Raw genomic sequence first — 11263 nt, forward strand, 5'->3', positions numbered from 1 at the left:
TTTTTTTTTTTTTTTTTTCCTTACTCGTTGAGAATAAAGCCGCCGCTCTGCTGCAAGGTGCCTCAGTCCGGGATGCTCGCAGCCCAAACCAACGCAATCTGCTACTTACTGGGAAATTAATTGGTTTTGCTGCTTTGCGGCTCCTTTAAAACGCGGTGCTTCTTTTAGCCGTGGTAGCAACCCCAAAAGGTAGGTGTCTGGCTATGCTCATTTTCCAAAAGAATCTTGAGGTCAGGATGTGGACGCAGGCATCAGCTGCCCTTCAGAGAGCCGCCTGTCTTTCCCCTCTGGAGACACTGGATGGAGAGGAAGTGGGCAGGACTCCAGCGGTGGCTTCCGGCCACTACCCCCTACTGGCCACCTTTGTTCCCAGGACTCTGTCTGCAGTCTTGCAGACCTCAGCACTAAACTTTAGGTTGTCCCCTATGTGATAACCTGTTTCTTTCCGTTCCCTACTCTTAATCAAGCTTTACCAGGTTCCGGGCATTAAGCGCTTCACACTAAGCCTAGTGCGGGTGCACACCTGTGATCTTAGCATTTGGGAGGTGGAGGCAGGAGGATCAAGAGTTCTAGGTCAGCCTGGGCTACATCACACACACACACACACACACACACACACACACACACACACACACACATACACACACACACCAATGAACAAAGAACTCTATGATGGGACACAGTGACACCAATGTCTGGAAAGAGGGCACCCCCACTTCTACCTCTGGGACCTCTGTCCAGGTATGGGGGCGGCGGGGCACAACTGACTGCTGAGAGGAGCTCGAAATAGCTGTGACTGTCACAAGGACATCTTAGCCTGGCCCCACTGCTGACATCTCCGACATGCCTTTCTTCTGGCCATTGATCACCCTCCTGCAACGGCACTTGGGGAGGGACCAGGAGCAGTGAGGAGTTCCAGGCCCACCCTGCCAGTCTTTAGGAGACCACCGTTCAGCTAGAGCCTCAGCTGCATTCCAGGGAGGGTGACTAAGGCTGGAAGGCAGGAGTGATCCTGGTGTCTTCACACAAGAATGAAGTGCTTCGTGTGAATTAATCAGCAGGCCAGCCCAACTGACAGACTTCTGGTCTGGGACCACCAAGGACACCGCCCTTGTAGGTGGTAAGATGGGGTTCATCTTTCTGCTTCTCTGAAACAAGCTTTTGTTTTGTTTTTTGTTTTTGTTTTTCAACACAGAATTTCTCTGTGTAGCCCTGGCTGTCCTGGAACTCACTTTGTAGACCAGGCTGGCCAGAAATCCACCAGCCTCTACCTCCCAAGTGCTGGGATTAAGGGTGTGTGCCACCATACTGGACATACTCTTCTTTTTTTTTTTTAAGATTAATTTATTTTCATCTTGTGTATATGAGTGTTTTGCTTGCACATACATATGCATACTGTGTGTGCCTGGTGCCAACACTGCTGGAAGAGAGTGTTGGATCCCCTGGAATTGGATGGTTTTTTTTGTTTTGCTTTGTTTTTGTTTGTTTGTTTGTTCTTTTGTTGTTTTTGAGACAGGGTTTTTCTGTGTAGTTTTGGTGCCTGTTCTGGATCTTGCTCTGTAGACCAGGCTGGCCTCGAGCTCACAAGATCCACCTGCCTTTGGATTAAAGGCGTGCGCCACCGCCGCCGCTGCCCGGATGGAATTGGAGTTATAGTCAGTTGTGAGCCCACATCAGCTGGGAGCTGAACCCAAGTCCTCTGCCAGAACAGAAAGTGCCACTTCTCTAGCCCTGGCATTTTGCTTGCCCCTCCGCCCCGCCCCCTGGCACAAAACAAAAGCACGTGGTTTCAACTCCTTCAGGCACTAGCCCTATGGAGGTGACTAGGAAGCAGATGTCTAGGGAGAGAGGCAAGAGGACCGGGAAGGAAATTGGAGTAGGCACTGTACTGTAACAAGGCATCATCTTCAAGACGTTAGGGAGGCCAAGCAGAACACTGCTTAGGGTAGGTAGGCTGATATGGTGGCATGAGAGAGACTGCCAGAGGTCTTCGGCCACTGCAGAGAGTAGCAGCAGAGAGTTCACAGCTTGGTTGGGAGAAGTGTGGGGGCAGTCACAGAAGGGAATCCATGTGATTCTAGTGACTGGGACTAGATGACTGTCAACCTTATCAACTGGAAGGAAAATGGCACGGGACGGAAACTGTGACCACTGATACAGAGCTAAGACCCTGGCAGTCGTGTTCAGAACATACTCTTTGCAGCTGCACCGCCCTTCCGTATGCACAGGTACCACAGCCGCCCTGGCCCCGGCCCCACCATGCTCCATCACCGCCTTCCAGACCCCCTCTGTGGGACTCTCCCAGCAGGCCGTCCTCTCTGTTGGGTTGCCCAGCACCGCCAGATTCTGGCACTGTTACACCAGCACCCCCAGGAACCCCAGGATGGCTGGACACCTCCTTTTGTAATGACTCTGAATCTGAGCTTCTGCAACAGAGCCCTGTTCACTAGAAGCAGTGGGTGTACAGCAGGCAGGGGGCAGGGTATTAGAGGATCTTACGACTCAAGTTCAGACGAGGCTAGGAAGTCCGGAGGAGGGGACATCGTTTAAAGGTGTGTCCAAAAGCCAATGTGAAAATATTGTAAGGTGTGTGTGTGTGTGTGTGTGTGTGTGCGCGCACGCGCGCAGTTTTTCATGTATATGTGGCTGCAAGGATTTTTGCATATGTATGCATCTGTGTGCCAGTGTGCATGCATGTGTGTTTAAGTCCACATGGAGTTCAGGGGTCAATAGCAGGTGTCGTCCTCGGTTGCTCTCTACCTTATTTTATTGAGATGGAGTTTCACTTTGTAGCCCCGGCTGGCCTGAAACCCACTATGTAGACCAGACTGGCCTTGAAGTCTCAGAGATCCACCTATCTCTGCACATGCTACCATGCCTGGCTCCTCCTTATAGAAAGAAAGGAAGGAAAGAAGGAAGGAAGGAAGGGAGGGAGGGAGGGAGGGAGGGAGGGAGGGAAGGAAGGAAGAAAGGAAGAAAAGAAAAGCAAAATGATGAGCTGAGTATGGTATCTCAAGCCTTTGATCCCAGCTCTTGGTGGGGGAGGGGCAGAGATAGCAGATCTCTGAGTTTGAAGTTAATCTGGTTTACATATCAAGTTCCAGGTCAGCCAGGGCCTTATAGTGAGACATTACCTTAAAAAAAGAAAATGAAAAAGTGTCAAGGAGCAGAGGAAGACATCTAATGTACTTTTCGAGCCTCCACAAATGTACAAACACATATCCCTCTCATATGTGTACCACACACACACACACACACACACACACACACACACAGTGAACAGTGATTACCTAGAAGGCTTACTGAACACCGATCACTGTGGGCTCAATGCTTTGCAGCCTGACGGAAATTCTTGGCCTGGTGCCCGCATGTTTACATCCATCAGTTTCCTGGGTGATGTTGATGGTACTGGTCTCCACGCATGGAGATCCACAGTCCCAGGAATTCTGGACTTTATTAATTTAAAAAGCAATGTACTCACACACCTCTTTCCATCTAGGAGTCACAAATCCACAGGGCAGGTGCAGGCAAAAATCAGTTTATTTCGCAACCTGGATGGATAGTTTCTCAGCCTTCTCCTTTCATCCTCTAACCACTCTGTGAGGCAGGGATTGCCTCTATTGTGCAAATGAAGGAACTAAGTTCAAACACTGAGAGACACAAGTGCCACATGGTCCCAGCTAATCACTGCTGACTTTTATCCTGCTTCAGCGCTTTTAAGGTCCTAAATCATAAACAATTTAAAAAAATGCCCAAGGCCTATAAAAAAGAGATGTTTCAACAATTACAAAAAGAAATCGCTTGGAGATCGAGCTTGGTGGCGAGAGCCCGCTCCATTCCCAGCAAGGAGGGGAGGGAGGGAGGGAGGGAGGGAGGGAGAAGCCAATTGCAATGCCAGCAATCAATGCGTGTGAAGCCGTGTTAGTCCCACCAGCTCCAGGCGAGATCTAAGAAGGGACTTCTCAAATGCAAAGCCTTGAAGAATCTTTCGGCAGGGGGAGGTGGAAGGAATTTGATCACTGAACACACGAGAGGTCAGAAGGCGTATAGCAACACAGACAGGAAATGTTACCAGAGGCCAGGAGCAACAGAATTGTATCTGGAACAGACGGGGCAGGGACTGAGATGAGGGAGGGTGAGCATCCATCAAGCCAAAGGGTGTGACTTAGCCATTATCCATCACTCCTGAGACACTCCTGAGCACGGCGCTCTAGCTGACCTTAGAGTCTCTTAGGGCTGAAAACAGGACAAACTCCATGGTCTCCTCCCTGGCTCTGCTACAGTCTCAAAGTCTGAAGTTCTGTATAATCCCTTCCAATGAACCTTGGAGTACTTCAGGACTTCGCTCCCCTTTGATGCCCTCAGGAGATGTGGTTCTCTCGCGCGTGCACCCTCTCTCTGCATCCTTTTCAAAGGAGAGATGGCTCAGTAATTAAGAGTGCTGGCTGCTCTTACAGAGAACCCGGGTTTAATTCCCAGCACCCACATGACGGCTCACGACCATCTGTAACTCCAGTTTCAGGGGATTCCATGCCCTGTTCTGGACTCCACAGGCACCATGTATACAACTGGTATACAGACCTATATGTAGGCAAAACACTCTTACACATAAAATAAAAATAAAAATAATAAAACGAGCATTTTTTAAAAATGTATTTTGGTCCAGTGTAGTGGTGCAAACCTTTGATCCCAGCACTTAGGTGGCAGAAGGAAGCAGATCTCTGTGAGTTTAAGGCTAGCCTGGTCTACATAGTGAGTTTCAGGACAGACAGAGCTACATAGTGAGACCCTGTCTTGAAAAACAAAACAAAATATGTTTATTGTGCTAGGTACATACCTTTAATCTCAGCACTCAGGGGGCAGAGTTAAATTCTAGCCTGATCTACACAGTGAGTTCAGGGCCAGCCAGGGCGACACAGTGAGCGCGTGTGTGTGTGTGTGTGTGTGTGTGTGTGTGTGTGTGTGTGTAGATGGGGCAGCACAGGACATGTGTGGAGGTCAGAAGTCATGTGGGTTGCAGGGATCAAGGATCAAACTCAGGTTTTCAGGCTTGGTGGCATCTCTGCAGCCTGATTTCATTCTGTAGCACTGCAGTAAGGATGAGGTTGTTTGTACTTGACTACATGCAGTGTGGCAAGCCATGTGCTGAATGTACTGGTTCATCCGCTCCCTGTGACTCCATGATGTCGGGTTTGTGAGTCATTTAAAAATTTTTAAAGATTTATTGTACTTTTTTTTTTCCAGACAGGGTCTCTACCTAATTCTGACTGTCCTAGAACTCACTATGTAGACCAAGTTGGCCTTGAACTCAACGGAGATCTGCATGCCTCTGCCTCCCAAATTCTGGGATTGAAGGCATGAATCACCACACTTGGTGCCAAGATTTATTTTACTTTTATTTATGTGTATGTATCTGTGTGTCAGTATGTACCCACGAGTGCAGTGCTTTCAGGGGCCAGAAGATGGCGCTGTATTCCCTGAAACTGGAGTTATAAACAGCTGTGAGCTGCCTTGTAGGTGCTGAACCAGAGTCCTCTGCAAGAGCAGTAATTGCTCTTAACTACTAAGCCATCTATCCGGACCATCATTTAAACATTTATTTTGGGTCAGTAAGATGGCTCAGTGGGTAAAGGCACTTACTGTGAAGCCTGATCACCTCCTCAGGACCCACATGGTGGAAGGAGAAACTGAGTCCTGCAAGTTGTTCTTTGACCTCCCCACACATGCTATGGCATGCATACACCACACACACACATACACACACACACACACACACACACACACACACACACACACAGAGAGAGAGAGAGAGAGAGAGAGAGAGAGAGAGAGAGATGATAGGTAGGTAGGTAGGTAAGTAGATAGATAGATAGATGTAATAAAAATTTTAAAGATTTATTTTATTTATGTGTGTGCGTACATACATGAGTGGGTAGACATACTTTGGAGTACAGTGGCCAGAGAAGGCATCATACCCCTCAGCACTGACGTCACAGGGGTTTTGCCACACGCCTGCTTTGTTATGTGAGTGCTGGGATTTGAACTCTGGGATGGAGCAGCAAGCACCCCTGACTGCTGAGCCATCTCCCCAGCCCCACTATTCTCGTCTGATAGGTGAAAAAGCAGACAAGAAAGCCACCGGCCGGAGGCCCCACAGTGAGGGAGAAGCAGGTCCCAGTCAAGCACACGGTGGGATTCCTGCCACTGCTCATGGTCTCCAGAAGACTCTCTGGTCCCCGAGCCCTTTGCACCCACCTGCAAGGGGCCCTACCGCAGTGAGCCCCACCTGTCCCCTGCCAAGTCCTTCTGGGCCTCCACTCCAAAGTCCTTTTGGACCCCCACCCCAACACATACACTCTTCTGGCGTCGTTTCTTCCTGACTTTCTGGGGGATGCATTCCTCCTCTGCCACCAGTGTCTCCCACAGGAGACTGGCTTCCTGGGGAAAGGCAGGCAGGCGGCCGGCCAGAAGGAGAGGAAATATGGAGAATACAAGAGAACAAGCCAGGGAGGCAAGCTTGGCATGGTGGCACACACCTTTAAATCCATCACAGAGGCTGCTTCCTATGATGAGCTGGAGAGCTGTCTAGTCTACATTGTGAGTTCCAGGCCAGCTAAGGCTTCATAGTCACCCTGTCTCAAATAACAAAACCAAAAAGAGAGGGCAGGGATAGGCAAACCCTGAGAAGTAATCTTGAATGGCATGGATTGGGTGGAGGACACTGAGATAGAAATATGGGGAGGGAGCCCACAGTAGACCAATGTACAGACGCCACCAAAGCACAACTTGGCAGGCCAATGAGTGCTACTGGGATTATTTACAGGAGCAGAAACGACTCAGTGACAGCTGTACTACCCCAGCATGGGTGACAGCTCATGGAAGCTGGACCTCTGGAGCACGCTGCACAGCCTGCAGGAGCTCACCGGCTTGAAGAGCCAGGGAAGGGAGGAGCCTAACGAATCTGGTCAGTTTCCGGGACTCCCTTGGTAAGTTAGGCATCTCGCACACACTTGGTTAGCAATGGTGTAGATCCTCCTACGATTCTAACCTTAGTATTGGATCAGACATAGCCTGAGGTCCCCTGTGACTTTCTTCCTTTGTGTAGGATTACTCTGGTGATGGTCTGATCTCTGAAGACTCCATGGCCTCTTCAATCAAGAGGACAAGTGACTTATGAGAGGGTTCTCATTGTCCCCTCCGTCCTAGCTGACCTTGGAGGTCAAAGGCCAAGATACTCCATTTCTTCTTTGACTCTCTTACCCACACTGGTGTAGGCGCCCAAGCTCTGCTGAACACCGAGAAGGACAGCCTCACCAACCTTGTCATTTTAAATCTGTGTCACAGTTAGGTAAAGCTTAGACAATTTGAAACAACCCAACAGTTTTACACAAATCTTGATTTTGCTGTGACTTGGTTTCCCCAATTAGTTAAAGTCTAATGCAGCAAAAATGTAGATAATTAGCTGGGCAGTGAGGCACACACCTTTAATCCCAGCACGCAGGAGTTCAAGTCTACAGAGCAAGATCCAGGACAGGCACCAAAGCTACACAGAGAAACCCTGTCTCAGAAAAACAAAACAAAACAAAACAAAAAAACAAAAACAAAAAGCAAAAAACAAAAAAAGTAGATAATTATCTGGATTAGACATACACTTTTGTTTTTTAAAGCCAGTTTTTGCAAATATTATCACAAGTTGATCAGTATAATGTTGTGGAATATTTCTTTAATTATGCAAAGATGTGTTGCATTTATTTATGTTGTGGAATATTTCTTTAATTATGCAAATATGTGTTGCTGTTTTACCTTGTCTGCCTAAGGCAACTGATTGGTCTAATAGAAGCTTAATGCCAACTGCAAGGGAGGAGGTATAGGCGGGACTTCTGGGCAGAGAAAGTAAGGAGGAGGAGGAATTTAAACTTGGGGGAAGAAAGAAAAAGAGGTTAAATTAAGTTAAAAGAGCTAGTGGGACAAGCTTAAGCTAAAGCTGAGCATTCATAACTAATAATAAGTCTACATGTCTTTATTTGGGAGCTGGTTGGTGGCCCAAAGAAAATTCTAACTACAGTATAACCTTGGGGTTTTTTTTTTTCTAAAGATTTATTTATTTTATTTATTACTTATTATTTTATTTTATTTGTTTAAGTATTTTGCTTGCATGTATGTAGGTGCACCATAAGCATGCTTCATGTCTGCGGAGGTCAGACCAGGGCTTCTGATCCCCTGGAAGCAGAGTTGTGGATGGTTGTGAGCCATCATGTGGATGCTGGGAGTCAAACCTAGGTCCTCTATAAGGGCAGCCAGTGCCTTTAACAGCTAAGCCATCCTTGCAATCCATGATTGGTTAGAGTTTAATAAACTCTAACCATCCAACCTATAGATCATCTTTGTACAGTTTATTCAGTCTCCCCGGGACTTGGCTTTAGGCTTTCACTGTTTGGCTCCCTCGCTTATTTTTCATTCTTAGAATAAAATCCTTTCTTTCTTTTTTTTTTTTTTTACCATAAAAAAATCCACCGGGCGGTGGTGGTGCACGCCTTTAGTCCCAGCACTTGGGAGGCAGAGCCAGGCGGATCTCTGTGAGTTCGAGGCCAGCCTGGTCTCCAAGGCAAGTTCCAGGAAAGGCGCAAAGCTACACAGAGAAACCCTGTCTCGAAAAACCAAGAAAAAAAAAATCCACCCTTGTCCAAAATATTCCCATTTCTTTTTTACCCCTTTAACAAAAATATGACCTTATACTTAGATTATTCCCAACAATTCTCTCATACCCACTCACTGTCTCTTTCTTATTTCATTTCTTAATAACTGTCAAATCCAAATAACATACACGGCACCTTATAACAAATTAAGATTACCTGTACAATTTTTTTATTTTATTTTCAGGACAGGGTTTCTCTGCCCTGGCTGTCCTGGAACTCGCTCTGTAGATCAGGCTGGCCTCGAACTCACAGAGACCCATCTGCCTCTACTCCCCAGGGCTGGGATTAAAGGTGTGTGCCACTACCACCACCCTGCTGCACACCTACTTTTAACCACCAAACTTTTTTCTTTGGAAGTCTTAAGCAAGCCTTTTCTTTGCTCCAATTTTTACTTTTCTTTCTCCCCCTGGTTAGAAAATATATATATATATATTCTAGCAAGAACCTTGACATATTATCAAAATGACCTTGACGCTGGGGACTACAACCTTGCAAACAAGAAATGGCAGAAAAGAAAGCACATCCAGAGACAAAAAAAAAAAAAAAAATCTGCATGTTAACTCTGTAATTGAAATTTTAGATGAGAAAGACATTTATTAATGTATTTTAATTCTCACTGATAGGTGGGTATTATTTCTCATTTTCTTTCTTTCTTTGTTTTTGTTTTTTGAGATGGGATTTCTCTGTGTAGTTTTGGTGCCTGTCCTGGAGCTCACTCTGTAGATCAGGCTGGCCTCGAACTCACAGAGCTCTGCTTCCCAAATGCTGAGATTAAAGGTGGGTGCCACCACCACCTGGCTCCAACCCCCATTTCTAACTGCTTCTTCTTCTTGTTGTTGTTGTTCTTCCTTTGTTTTTTTGTTTTTTTTTTTTGAGACAGGGTTTCTCTGTGTAGTTTTGGTACCTGTCCTGGGTCTCACTCTGTAGTCCAGGCTGGCCTTGAACTCACAGAGATCTGCTTGGCTCTGCCTCCCAAATGCTGGGATTAAAGGTGTGCGCCACCACTGCCCCAGCTATTTCTTGTTTTCTAAGACAGGACATTGGCTCTTGGAATGCCCCGGTCCCTCCATTTTAACAGTGGATTTCTTCTTCCTCCCTAAAGTCTCTCTTTGGTCTTACTCCCTTTGAGGCTTCTCTGGTGATTTGGACCTTGACTTCCTGGAGCCTTGCCTACCCTCATTAGTCTGATTTATGGTTGTCAACAGTATCTAAGCTTTTGCTGTGTCTTTCCTTGACCCTTCTTGGACAGACCTTTTGCGTGGCTCAGAATAACTCTGTTCCCATCTCTTTAGCCCTCCATCTTTTCTCATTTTTTTCAGTCTGTCTGCTCAGTGGTTAGTTACAAAGTGTAATTTTAGCATCCCTTATCCCAAAGACTCTTTCATGTTTAATCTCAAGTATTTTTTCATCTGACTCTTAAGCCTTTTTAGGAACACTGTGGGCTCATCTTCTTTTCCTATCTACTAAGGCTTCTCTTACCTAATGACCCCTTGGTGGTGGCAGCCATTGTAACTGAAGCCCAATCTATTTCTATACTGTCCAGAGCTTTCCTTGAGACAGCCAACACCTGTGAAGTTCCTACAACACACCATCTGTGACTTTGCACGTCTTATGTCCTCCACCTAGGATATTCTTTCCCAGGCAAATGGGTTGGCTCTCTTGTCCATTTTAGATCTTGGCTTAAACGTCACATTATCAGGGAAGCTGTCTCTATCACTCCTTTAAAAAAGAGAAACCTCTTAATTCCGCTCTACTTCCTGTTTATATATCTCCTATGTGACAAACTGTTAGGTGTGGCTGGTGGCTCCACTCGATACTGCTAAGTCATTGACTAGAAGAGTTTTTTTTTTTTTTTTTTTTGGTTTTTCGAGACAGGGTTTCTCTGTGTAGCTTTGCTCCTTTCCTGGAACTCACTTGGTAGTCCAGGCTGGCCTCGAACTCACAGAGATCCACCTGGCTCTGCCTCCTGAGTGCTGGGATTAAAGGCGTGCGCCACCACCGCCCGGCTGTGAGTTTTTATTTTACTCCTTATTATTGGTGTGTGTGTGTGTGTGTGTGTGTGTGTGTGTGTGTGTGTGTGTGATTTCCTCCTTCCACCATGTGAGTTCCAGGGATCAAACTTAGGTTGTCAGTCTTGGAAGCAAGTGCCCTTATTGGCTGAGTCATCTCACCAGCCCTCTCAAAAACAGACAAACAAACAAACAAACAAACACTATTCTAGTGAATGTTTGAGATAAAGGAGGATTATAAAAGGAGTCTCAAGATTTTTTTTACTAAGCAAACAGGTTTGTGTTATGAACCAAAAAAACAACCAAATAAATGGTAACTAACTTTTCAAGATTTTATTTTTTATATGTATCTGGGGGGTGGCATGTGCAGGTGTGCAGGTGCCTTCAGAGACCAGACACATCAGATCCCCCGGAAACTGGAGTTGCAGGCTGTTTCAGGCCATTTGATGTGGGTGCTGGGAATTGAACTGGGGTCCTCTGCCTGAGTGGAGGCATCTCTTCAACTTCAACTAATTAATTAATTTTTAGACTTGTTGACTTTGTGGGTGGGCGCTCATG

The sequence above is a fragment of the Peromyscus maniculatus genome, chromosome 3, assembly GCF_049852395.1.
Source record: "Peromyscus maniculatus bairdii isolate BWxNUB_F1_BW_parent chromosome 3, HU_Pman_BW_mat_3.1, whole genome shotgun sequence".
Classification (NCBI taxonomy): Eukaryota; Metazoa; Chordata; class Mammalia; order Rodentia; family Cricetidae; genus Peromyscus; species Peromyscus maniculatus.